At 43.0% G+C, this 13,538-nt stretch overlaps 1 long non-coding RNA gene across 2 annotated transcripts; it reads right to left on the bottom strand.

Moving 5' to 3' along the window:
- Nucleotides 1-1,678: 1,678 nt before the first annotated feature.
- LOC127304916 (uncharacterized) lies at nt 1,679-12,871 on the bottom strand. 2 transcript variants are annotated; one of them, XR_007853594.2, is made up of 4 exons: nt 12,481-12,871; nt 12,153-12,392; nt 11,950-12,060; nt 1,679-1,959 (listed from the first exon to the last, which is right to left on the bottom strand). It is a non-coding gene; the product is annotated as an uncharacterized lncRNA (long non-coding RNA). The 2 variants fall into 2 exon arrangements; XR_007853593.2 differs by having other exon boundaries at nt 1,679-3,325; nt 12,481-12,870.
- Nucleotides 12,872-13,538: the final 667 nt, after the last annotated feature.

Here is a 13,538-nt window from a genome sequence, read left to right as displayed (position 1 = left end):
CTACCGGCGAAGGAGTTTATGGTAGAGCCCAGAACTGTTGTCGCGGTCGGGGTCCATCCTTAATTGGTATAAGAGGACCGGCGAGGACCCAGGGTCGGGGTATGCAACAAAGGGTGGGTGTGCGAGGTAGCAGAGTAATATGATTGGCTATGACCTTATACCGGGCCTCACACCGAAGGAAGTGTGGACGGGAAAGCTGCCCGGTTGGCACCAAGGTTAAGATCTCTTATGGGTAAAGCAACACACCTCTGCAGAGTGTAATGAATCGTGACCTGTCACTCCCTGTTCCGGGATGTTGTGGAGCTAGTTTACTCCGGCTTGAGGTGTCCTTTTTTAGCCCTACACAATGAATGGTGTTTGTTATCCAACAAGAGGGTGTGAGAAAGTAGCACAAGTGAAGGGAAGTTATTTATTTATGTGATAATTGTTGAGAGTGTCCACTAGTGAAAGTATGATCCCTAGGCCTTGTTTCCAAATATCGAATCACCATTTATTTACTGTTCTACTGCATGTTTACTTGCTGCCATATTTATTTCAGATTGCAATTACTACTTACAATCATCCATATTACTTGTATTTCACTATCTCTTCGCCGAACTAGTGCACCTATACATCTGACAAGTGTATTAGGTGTGTTGGGAACACAAGAGACTTCTTGTATCTTAATTGCAGGGTTGCTTGAGAGGGATATCTTTGACCTCTACCTCCCTGAGTTCGATAAACCTTGGGTGATTCACTTAAGGGAAACTTGTTGCTGTTCTACAAACCTTTGCTCTTGGAGGCCCAACACTGTCTAAAGGAATAGAAGCGTGCGTAGACATCAACCCCCAACGAGGGACCGTCCAAGAAGCGAAGGGCGGCTAACATCGGCCACTTCCAGCCGGATGTTGCGTAAGGACCAGTTCCTGTACATCGTCTTCAAGCCTACCTTCGACCGGCTACGGATCCCTCGTGATTTCGTCAGGTGGTTCGGAGAAGTCCCTTCGAACATCGTCGTCACCACCAACACAGGCTGCTACTGGAGGATGACTATGGTGAGAGAAGGCGATGACGTGTACATCGACCAGGGGTGGGCGGCCTTCGCCGTCGCTCATCAGCTGCAGATAGGCCAGTTCCTCGTCTTCAAGAAGGTGTCCACCTTTCAGTTCAATGTGGTCATCTTCGAATACACCTGCACTGAGGTGATGACCATGTGCCGTTACCATGGAGACGCGACCAGGTGTTTCGTCTTCCAAAGCCATGTCTGAAGCTCCTGGTCTGTGTTGTTGTTCCACTCGTCTGTTCAACTATGTGTGTCCTGAACTATGTTCGTCTTTTTAACTGAACTATGATCCTCCTGTGTGCTGAACTATGAAGGTGTTTGAACTTTTATCACTGCTTTACTCTGTCTGAACTCTGAACTGTGTTCTTCCTTGCTCTATTGGACAAGGCGACGCCTAGGCACCGCTTAAGCACACTTAGGCACTAGGCGATGGACAAACGCCTCGCCTAGGGCATAAGTGGAAGTCTAGGCAGTGTAACCAAGAAATTATCTTCCACAATAAGAAATCATGTCATACTTCATGATCGAGCTAGATGGGCATTATTATGTGACGCCCCGGAACCGGTACCATGAGGATTCCAGCGATCCCGTCAAAATCCGCACGATATCGATTCAGAGACGCCCTCCAACACGACGTGCACGACATCACACACGTGATGCCAGAGTAATTACCACGAGTAGTAACATTACAACAGGTTTACAATAGAGCCCACAAGATACATATATTACAACAAAGACTCCAACGAGTCAAGATACAAATATACAATACAAAGATCCAAATCATACAGAAGATCGAATATGTCCGAGTACGGACAAGATACAAATTGGACTAAGAGTCCTGAAGATAAACGATGGCGTCCATAACCCTGCCCAGGCCAAGCCGGAAGGGTAACCTTGCTAACGTCGTCATCTTGTACCTGTCAAAGTCGGGCCATCGGTTGCCGACAAAAGGGAGGAAACAGAAGAGAAAAGGAAAAGGCGAGAGTAAGTACCAAGGAACGAACTCCGGCACGTACTTAGCGAAACTAGAAATGGCTATGCTCGCCGGGCGAATATATCGCCTGGGGCTATATGGTAGGTTTAGCGGCAGCAAAACTATAACCAATAGAGACACGCTACAACATCCGTCTAATCGGAGAAGATAAGAGAGCGCATAAGGTAACAGGTAAAATACTACACAAACATAACCCAGCCGATTACACATATCCCCTTCAACAAAGCAAAGAAGCAATGTAAAAGGCACTCCACGATTGACAATTTTATTATATGTTGGTTGTAGTAATGCTATATTACTACGCAAGTTATTATCAGATTATTAGCAACAAGATAACAGTGTAAGTTGTTCTATGATCAAGTTATACAATTCCAAGTCGTCCATAACCGCGGACATGGCTTATCGATAAGATGTACACCCTGTAGGGGTTGCCCAAATGTAACCATAAGCATGCTCGACCCACTTACGACAGGTGGATGTCTCACAACAAGACCGTTCCCAGTTCAACAAGAAAGTCTAGGGGGGACACCCGACTAAGCTACCCGTAACGAAGTCCGGCCGTACTCTGAAGCGAACTCAGGGTTTGCGACGGCGGCTAGGCGTGCGAACCACACGCTTTGCTAAACGTCCCGCGGGGTACAATACAGAATATAAACACCCGAAGGCAACAGGAAGTAAACACCCGAAGGAAATAGTAAGTAAAGCATGGCATACATGGCATAGGCAAATAAAACCAAGGTTGTGGCCCCATTTTCAACTGACTTGAGAAAAGGTAATGGGTGAGGGGGGTCCCGATAATCGTCACCATGTACGAGTAGAGCGCTCAATCTCGGAACAGATAACAAGAACTCGGGTCCTAGGGGACATTAGCGAGTCAAAGTTCCGATGCTTTCGCAAAGGGGCTCACAGATGCCTCTGCTTACAATTTTAGTTGTTAACAAATAAGTAAAGCATGTGTATCTCCAACAACTGATAGAGAATGTGATAACCTCCCAACAACCCAACATATCCCGATAACAGATCGAGATAAACAACAGAGCCTAAACAGGCCTATGACTCGCAAGGCTCAAACATCAAACAACGGCTATGGGTAAGGAATGATACATATAGGATTATCATGGTAAACAAGTGGAATAGGACAGGTGACTCGATAAAGAAGCGCAACCTATGTATAGCAGTGCGAGGGGGAGCAAAATGTAAAATAGGTGAAGAGAGAGGACTCGCTTGTGAAAAGCTGCAGAAGCACTTGTCGAAGAACTCGTCGTATCTCACATCACCACTTCGTGATCCTATCCGGGAAGAAGCAAATGTTGGAACACACACAACGTATGCAAGTCTTACTACTACGGATAAAGAACCGGCATGAGCAAGATGCAGGCATGCATGACATGGCAATGATGATGAGTGATACGTCTCCAACGTATCGATAATTACTTATGATCCATGCCACATTATTGATGTTATCTACATGTTTTATGCACACTTTATGTCATATTCGTGCATTTTCTGGAACTAACCTATTAACAAGATGCCGAAGTGCCGATTCTTTGTTCTGCTGTTTTGGTTTCGAAATCCTAGTAACGCAATATTCTCGGAATTGGACGATATCAACGCCCAGGGTCCTATTTGGCCACGAAGCTTCCAGAAGTCCGCAGACGCAACGAAGGGGGGCCCCGGGGTGCCCAAACCCTAGGGCGGCGCGGCCCCCCCCCCTTGGCCGCGCCGGCACGTGGTGTGGGGCCCTCGTGCCCCCTCCGACTCTGCCCTTCCGCCTACTTAAAGCCTCCGTGACGAAACCCCCGGTCTGAGAACCATGATACGGAAAACCTTCCGTAGACGCCGCCAACGCCGATCCCATCTCGGGGATCCAGGAGATCGCACTCGGGAGAGGGGAATCATCTCCCGGAGGACTCTACGCCGCCATGGTCGCCTCCGGTGTGATGTGTGAGTAGTCTACCCCTGGACTATGGGTCCATAGCAGTAGCTAGATGGTTGTCTTCTCCCCATTGTGCTATCATTGTCGGATCTTGTGAGCTGCCTAACATGATCAAGATCATCTATCTGTAATTCTATGTGTTGCGTTTGTTGGGATCCGATGAATAGAGAATACTTGTTATGTTGATTATCAAAGTTATATCTATGTGTTGTTTATGATCTTGCATGCTCTCCGTTACTAGTAGATGCTCTGGCCAAGTAGATGCTTGTAACTCCAAGAGGGAGTATTTATGCTCGATAGTGGGTTCATGCTGCATTGACACAGGACGGATGACGAGAAAGTTCTAAGGTTGTGTTGTCTTTGTTGCCACTAGGGATAAAACATTGATGCTATGTCTAAGGATGTAGTTGTTGATTACATTACGCACCATACTTAATGCAATTGTCATTGCTTTGCAACTTAATACCGGAGGGGTTCGGATGATAACTTTGAAGGTGGACTTTTTAGGCATAGATGCATGCTTTGGATAGCGGTCTATGTACTTTGTCGTAATGCCCAATTAAATCTCACTATACTCATCATGATATGTATGTGCATGGTCATGCCCTCTTTATTTGTCAATTGCCCAACTGTAATTTGTTCACCCAACATGTCGTTTATCTTATGGGAGAGACACCTCTAGTGAACCTGTGGACCCCGGTCCAATTCTCTATCTTGAAATACAATCTCTTGCAATACTTGTTCTCAAGTTTTCTGCAAACAATCATCTTCCACACAATACGGTTAATCCTTTGTTACAACAAGCCGGTGAGATTGACAACCTCACTGTTTCGTTGGGGCAAAGTACTTTGGTTGTGTTGTGCAGGTTCCACGTTGGCGCCGGAATCCCTGGTGTTGCGCCGCACTACATCCCGCCGCCATCAACCTTCAACGTGCTTCTTGGCTCCTCCTGGTTCGATAAACCTTGGTTTCTTTCTCGAGGGAAAACTTGCTGCCGTGCGCATCATACCTTCCTCTTGGGGTTCCCAACGAACGTGTGAGTTACACGCCATCAAGCTCTTTTTCTGGCGCCGTTGCCGGGGAGATCAAGACACGCTGCAAGGGGAGTCTCCACTTCTCATTCTCTTTACTTTGTTTTTGTCTTGCTTAGTTTTATTTACTACTTTGTTTGCTGCACTAAATCAAAATACAAAAAAATTAGTTGTTAGTTTTACTTTATTTGCTATCTTGTTTGCTATATCAAAAACACAAAAAAATTAGTTACTTGCATTTACTTTATCTAGTTTGCTTTATTTCTTGTTGCTAAAATGGCCAACCACTGAAAACACTAAGTTGTGTGACTTCACAACCACAAATAATAATGATTTCTTATGCACACCTATTGCTCCACCTGCTACTACAGCAGAATTCTTTGAAATTAAACACCTTTCTTGAATCTTGTTATGCGAGAGCAATTTTGCAGTGTTAGTTCGATGATGTCGCCCATCTTAATAATTTTGTTGAATTATGTGAAATGCAAAAGTATAAAGATGTAGATGGTGATATTATTAAACTAAAATTGTTCCCTTTCTCATTAAGAGGAAGAGCTAAAGATTGGTTGCTATCTCTGCCTAAGAATAGTATTGATTCATGGACTAAATGCAAGGATGCTTTTATTGGTAGATATTATCCCCCTGCTAAAATTATATCTTTGAGGAGTAGCATAATGAATTTTAAACAATTAGATACTGAACATGTTGCTCAAGCTTGGGAAAGAATGAAATCTTTGGTTAAAAATTGCCCAACCCATGGATGACTACTTGGATGATCATCCAAACCTTCTATGCGAGGACTAAATTTTTCTTCACGGAATTTATTGGATTCAGCTCTTTGGAGGTACCTTTATGTCCATCACTCTTGGTGAAGCAACAAAGCTTCTTGATAATATGATGATCAACTACTCACGAAGGGCACACGGAAAGAGCTCCACAAGGTAAGAAGGTAAATTTTGAAGAAACCTCTTCCTTGAGTGATAAGATTGATGCTATTATGTCTATGCTTGTGAATGATAGGACTAATATTGATCCTAATAATGTTCCATTAGCTTCATTGGTTGCACAAGAAGAACATGTTGATGTAAACTTCATTAAAAATAGTAATTTCAACAACAATGCTTACCGGAACAATTCTAGTAACAACTATAGGCCATATCCTTATAATAATGGCAACGGCTATGCTAATTCTTATGGGAATTCTTACAACAATAATAGGAGTTCACCCCCTGGACTTGAAGCCATGCTTAAAGAATTTATTAGTACACAAACTGCTTTTAACAAATCTGTTGAAGAAAAGCTTGGGAAAATTGATATACTTGCTTCTAAAGTCGATAGTCTTGCTGCTGATGTTGATCTTTTGAAATCGAAAGTTATGCCTAATGAGAATCATCATAATAAAATTGTTACTACAGCAAATGCCATTCAAGTTAGAATTAATGCGAATATAAGATTAATGGCTGAACTGCGTGCTAGGCGGGATAGAGAAGAAAATGAAAAACTAGCTAAAGAGAAGAATGTAGCTAAAGTTTGGACTATTACCACCACTTGTAATGCTAATGCTACACATGTTGCTGCACCTCCTACTAATAATAATAAAAGAATTGGTGTTAGCAATGTTTCCACTTCTAATGCAAAGCGCGAGAAAGCTCGCTAAATCGCTAAATCATTAAAAGCTTCGTGATAAAGTCTTTGAAATTTTTTCCAACATTGGGGATGATGATCCCATTGCTTTAGATTATAATGGTTTGAATTTTGATGATTGCCACATCTCTGAAGTTATAAAGTTCTTGCAAAAATTTGCTAAAAGTCCTAATGCTAGTGCTATAAAGTTGGCTTTCACGCATCATATTACAAATGCTCTCATAAAAGCTAGAGAAGAGAAACTAGAGCGCGAAGCCTCTATTCCTAAAAAGCTAGAGGATGGTTGGGAGCCCATCATTAAGATGAAGGTTAAAGATTTTGATTGTAATGCTTTATGTGATCTTGGTACAAGTATTTTACGTTATGCCTAAGAAAATTTATGATATGCTTGACTTGCCATTTGAAAAATTGTTATTTGGATGTTAATCTTGCTGATCATTCTACAAAGAAACCTTTGGGGAAAGTTGATAATGTTCGCATTACCGTTAACAATAACCTTGTCCCCGTTGATTTTGTTGTCTTGGATATTGAATGCAATGCATCTTGTCCCATTATATTGGGAAGACCTTTTCTTCGAACTGTTGGTGCTATCATTGATATGAAGGAAGGTAATATTAAATATCAATTTCCTCTCAAGAAAGGTATGGAACACTTCCCTAGAAAGAGAATGAAGTTACCTTTTGATTCCATTATGAGAACAAATTATGATGTTGACACTTCGTCTCTTGACAATACTTGATACACACTTTCTGCGCCTAGCTGAAAGGCGTTAAAGAAAAGCGCTTATGGGAGACAACCCATGTTTTTACCTACAGTACTTTGTTTTTATTTTGTGTCTTGGAAGTTGTTTACTACTGTAGCAACCTCTCCTTATCTTAGTTTTGTGTTTTGTTGTGCCAAGTAAAGCCATTGATAGAAAAGTTCATACTAGATTTGGATTACTGCGCAGAAACAGATTTCTTTGCTGTCACAAATCTGGGCTGTTTTCCCCTGTAGGTAACTCAGAAAATTATGCCAATTTACGTGAGTGATCCTCAGATATGTACGCAACTTTCATTCAATTTGAGCATTTTCATTTGAGCAAGTCTGGTGCCATTTTAAAATTCGTCAATACGAACTGTTCTGTTTTGACAGATTCTGCCTTTTATTTCGCATTGCCTCTTTTGCTATGTTGGATGAATTTCTTTGATCCATTAATGTCCAGTAGCTTTATGCAATGTCCAGAAGTGTTAAGAATGATTGTGTCACCTCTGAATATGTTAATTTTTATTGTGCACTAACCCTCTAATGAGTTGTTCTAAGTTTGGTGTGGAGGAAGTTTTCAAGGATCAAGAGAGGGGTATGATGCAACATGATCAAGGAGAGTGAAAGCTCTAAGCTTGGGGATGCCCCGGTGGTTCACCCCTGCATATATCAAGAAGACTCAAGCGTCTAAGCTTGGGGATACCCAAGGCATCCCCTTCTTCATCGACAACATTATCAGGTTCCTCCCCTGAAACTATATTTTTATTCCATCACATCTTATGTGCTTTTCTTGGAGCGTCGGTTTGTTTTTGTTTTTTGGTTTTGTTTGAATAAAATGGATCCTAGCATTCACTTTATGGGAGAGAGACACGCTCCGCTGTAGCATATGGACAAGTATGTCCTTGGTTTCTACTCATAGTATTCATGGCGAAGTTTCTCCTTCGTTAAATTGTTATATGGTTGGAATTGGAAAATGATACATGTAGTAATTGCTACTAATGTCTTGGGTAATGTGATACTTGGCAATTGTTGTGCTCATGATTAAGCTCTTGCATCATATGCTTTGCACCCATTAATGAAGAAATACATAGAGCATGCTTAAATTTGGTTTGCATATTTGGTTTCTCTAAGGTCTAGATAATTTCTAGTATTGAGTTTGAACAACAAGGAAGACGGTGTAGAGTCTTATAATGTTTTCAATATGTATTTTATGTGAGTTTTGCTGCACCGGTTCATCCTTGTGTTTGTTTCAAATAAGCCTTGCTAGCCTAAACCTTGTATCGAGAGGGAACACTTCTCATGCATCCAAAATACTTGAGCCAACCGCTATGCCATTTGTGTCCACCATACCTACCTACTACATGGTATTTTCCGCCATTCCAAAGTAAATTGCTTGAGTGCTACCTTTAAAATTCCATCATTCGCCCTACAATATATAGCTCATGGGAAAAATAGCTTAAAAACTATTGTGGTATTGAATATGTAATTATGCACTTTATCTCTTATTAAGTTGCTTGTTGTGCGATAACCATGTTTACTGGGGACGCCATCAACTATTCATTGTTGAATTTCATGTGAGTTGCTATGCATGTTCGTCTTGTCTGAAGTAAGAGCGATCTACCATCCTATGGTTAAGCATGCATATTGTTAGAGAAGAACATTGGGCCGCTAACTAAAGCCATGATCCATGGTGGAAGTTTCAGTTTTGGACATATATCCTCAATCTCAAATGAGAAAATTATTAATTGTTGTTACATGCTTATGCATAAAAGAGGAGTCCATTATCTGTTGTCTATGTTGTCCCGGTATGGATGTCTAAGTTGAAGAATAATCAATAGCGAGAAATCCAATGCGAGCTTTCTCCTTAGACCTTTGTACAGGCGGCATAGAGGTACCCCTTTGTGACACTTGGTTAAAACATGTGCATTGTGATGATCAGGTAGTCCAAGCTAATTAGGACAAGGTGCGGGCACTATTAGTATACTATGCATGAGGCTTGCAACTTATAAGATATAACTTACATGATACATATGCTTTATTACTACCGTTGACAAAATTGTTTCATGTTTTCAAAATCAAAGCTCTAGCACAAATATAGCAATCGATGCTTTTCCTCTATGGAGGACAATTCTTTTACTTTCATTGTTGAGTCAGTTCACCTATTTCTCTCCACCTCAAGAAGCAAACACTTGTGTGAACTGTGCATTGATTCCTACATACTTGCTTATTGCACTTATTATATTACTCTATGTTGACAATATCAATGAGATATACATGTTACAAGTTGAAAGCAACCGCTGAAACTTAATCTTCTTTTGTGTTGCTTCAATGCCTTTACTATGAATTATTGCTTTATGAGTTAACTCTTATGCAAGACTTATTGATGCTTGTCTTGAAGTGCTATTCATGAAAAGTCTTTGCTATATGATTCACTTGTTTACTCATGTCATATACATTGTGTTGATCGCTGCATTCACTACATATGCTTTACAAATAGTATGATCAAGGTTATGATGGCATGTCACTCCAGAAATTATCTGTGTTATCGTTTTACCTGCTCGGGACGAAGCGAACTAAGCTTGGGGATGCGATACGTCTCCAACGTATCGATAATTTCTTATGATCCATGCCACATTATTGATGTTATCTACATGTTTTATGCACACTTTATGTCATATTCGTGCATTTTCTCGGAACTAACCTATTAACAAGATGCCGAAGTGCCGATTCTTTGTTTTCTGCTTTTGGTTTCGTAAATCCTAGTAACGAAATATTCTCGGAATTGGACGAAATCAACGCCCGGGGTCCTATTTTGCCACGAAGCTTCCGGAAGTCCGAAGACGAAGCGAAGTGGGGCCACGGGGTGCCCAAACCCTAGGGCGGCGCGGCCCACCCCTTGGCCGCGCCACATGGTGTGGGGCCCTCGTGCCCCCTCTGACTTGCCCTTCCGCCTACTTAAAGCCTCGTGTGACGAAACCCCGATCACGAGAACCACCATACGGAAAACCTTCCGGACGCCGCCAACGCCGATCCCATCTCGGGGGATCCGGAGATCGCCTCCGCACCTGCCGGAGAGGGGAATCATCTCCGGAGGACTCTACGCCGCCATGGTCGCCTCCGGTGTGATGTGTGAGTAGTCTACCCCTGGACTATGGGTCCATAGCAGTAGCTAGATGGTTGTCTTCTCCCCATTGTGCTATCATTGTCGGATCTTGTGAGTCGCCTAACATGATCAAGATCATCTATCTGTAATTCTATGTGTTGCGTTTGTTGGGATCCGATGAATAGAGAATACTTGTTATGTTGATTATCAAAGTTATATCTATGTATTGTTTATGATCTTGCATGCTCTCCGTTACTAGTAGATGCTCTGGCCAAGTAGATGCTTGTAACTCCAAGAGGGAGTATTTATGCTCGATAGTGGGTTCATGCTGCATTGACACACAGGACAGTGTGAGAAAGTTCTAAGGTTGTGTTGTCTTGTTGCCACTAGGGATAAAACATTGATGCTATGTCTAAGGATGTAGTAGTTGATTACATTACGCACCATACTTAATGCAATTGTCTCTGCTTTGCAACTTAATACGGAGGGGTTCGGATGATAACTTTGAAGGTGGACTTTTTAGGCATAGATGCATCTTTGGATAGCGGTCTATGTACTTTGTCGTAATGCCCAATTAAATCTCACTATACTCATCATGATATGTATGTGCATGGTCATGCCCTCTTTATTTGTCAATTGCCCAAGCTGTAATTTGTTCACCCAACATCTTTGTTTATCTTATGGGAGAGACACCTCTAGTGAACTGTGGACCCCGGTCCAATTCTCTATCTTTGAAATACAATCTACTTTGCAATACTTGTTCTCTTGTTTTACGCAAACAATCATCTTCCACACAATACGGTTAATCCTTTGTTACGACAAGCGGTGAGATTGACAACCTCACTGTTTCGTTGGGGCAAAGTACTTTGGTTGTGTTGTGCAGGTTCCACGTTGGGGCCGGAATCCCTGGTGTTGCGCCGCACTACATCCCGCCGCCATCAACCTTCAACGTGCTTCTTGGCTCCTCCTGGTTCGATAAACCTTGGTTTCTTTCTGAGAGAAAACTTGCTGCTGTGCGCATCATACCTTCCTCTTGGGGTTCCCAACGAACGTGTGAGTTACACGCCATCAATGAGATGCAACTTATCCATATTAATCGGAGTCGGAACCCCGAACACACAAATTAGGTTGCAGTTGCATTTTATACCGTCAAATTTAAGGGTGGAATAGCATAGAAAATATGGCAGGGGTGAGCTATATCAAAGTTAAATGGAACCGAGACAATTTAAATAATATCCCACATATTCCATATGTTACATATTAGGTGGTAATGCAAACTAGCACGAAATTATGTGATGCGAGATGCAAACAGATATATGAATTGCATATTCATGTTCCTTATATTTTTCTGATCAAAAAGCATATAAAATACATTTTGATCCGAGTTGCAGTTTGCAAGATATGAATTTTACAATATTTGAACAAAAACAAAAGAAGGGACGAGACGGGCCGGACCTGCACTGTCCAGGACCCGATCTGGACTGCTGGTGGCGACGAACAAGAGCTGGGCGCACGGAGAAACGGGCTACGCCGGAGGATCTGGGTCAAGGCCCATCAGCGCCGGATCTGATGCAAAAAGGAACAGAAAAGGCAGGGTCAAATTCGCAGCCACGGTAACTTGAATTTGGGTTTCACGTGATCAGGACCAAGAGACAAACCACTGGGTTGGTAGTGCGTTTGTGAACGAAATGTGGTGCGTGGCGTTTTGAACCAATTCATGAAGCGGACGCACATGAACAACTGCAGCCATGGTGGAAGATCAAGTCGCGAACTGATCCGCCGATTCAAGGCGAACCAGGACCGAGAAGATGGTGTCGGAGATGCGCCTGAACATGGCGAAGCAGATGGTGGCGGTGATGGGTCCAGGGGGTCACCGGAGCATCGCCGGCGGTGAGCTCCTACGGCGGAGAAAAAGTGTCAACATGGGCAGAGCGATTTAGAGGGGGAAGAAGACGGGCAAGCGGTCAAGGAGATGCGCACGCTAACCAGGAACGTGCAGGAGTGCTCCGCGCGGCCGGAGGAGGCGTATGGCGGCCGGCATCGAAGCTTTTACCGCCGGGCTCGGAGAAGGTATCGGCGAAACTGCCGTCGATTGGAAGAGCCGCGGCTCGATTCCTTGCAGGGGGAAGACGAGGACGACGAGGCGGTTCTTCTGGTGGCTTCGGTTCGTCGAGGGGCGGCCGGTAGCGGCGGCGCCATGGCGAGGTGGAGGCGGTGGTGTGGGTTTTCTTCCTCGTTTTGTTCACAGAAAAAAATAAAGGGGAGAGGGTTGGCGGCGCGAGGATGGGGGAGGAAGAGGAGAGCTCTAGGGTTCGAGGGGATGGAGTGGTTGTGGCGCTCCCGGGGTAAAGTAGAGAGGGCGCGAGGAGGACCACGGTACCACGCCCTTTGCGTGACTGTGCAGGGAAGACGACAGGAACATCGTGAGGAGGAGCATCTCCTCTAGCGAACAGGTACGACCAGAAGGTGGACTTGGGCTAGGTGGGCTGCGGGGGATAGAGGAAAAACGGAGAGAGGCCTGGGGAAGGGAGAGCTGGGCCACCCTGATGGCCTCGACGGGTAGAAAGTGCAGGCCGGGCCAGAGAGGAAAGAGGGCCAGAGGGGAAAGGCCAGGGTTAGAGGGTTAGGGTTTTTCTCCTTCTCTTTTTATTTTAAAATTGTTTGGAAAACTATTGCAAAATCAAAATAGAACAAAGCCAGTTTTATATTCAAATATGAAGATATCTGAAATTATTTTATTTTGTTTTGGAAGTTTTGTGTTAAGGTATTGTTAAGTCAAGAGGACAAGGGGAGGTTTTATATAGAAACCATATGAGAGAGAGAGAGAACAATATAATTAAGATGTATAAAATAATTTTTATTTGTTAAAAAGATGGATGATATGATGCATGATAACAAGATGATGCACAAAAGAAAAGAACAAGCAAATCTAACAGGGGTACTATACGGGGCCGTTACATATTATAAAGGTAGTTATTACAAATTTACTCATTTACATGCTATAAAATAATGTTTATTCACATATAGTAACAAATATACACACT

The sequence above is a fragment of the Lolium perenne genome, chromosome 1, assembly GCF_019359855.2.
Source record: "Lolium perenne isolate Kyuss_39 chromosome 1, Kyuss_2.0, whole genome shotgun sequence".
Lineage (NCBI taxonomy): Eukaryota > Viridiplantae > Streptophyta > Magnoliopsida > Poales > Poaceae > Lolium > Lolium perenne.
The sequence above is the reverse complement of the archived record's forward strand: the minus strand, read 5'-3'. Positions and strand labels throughout refer to the sequence as shown.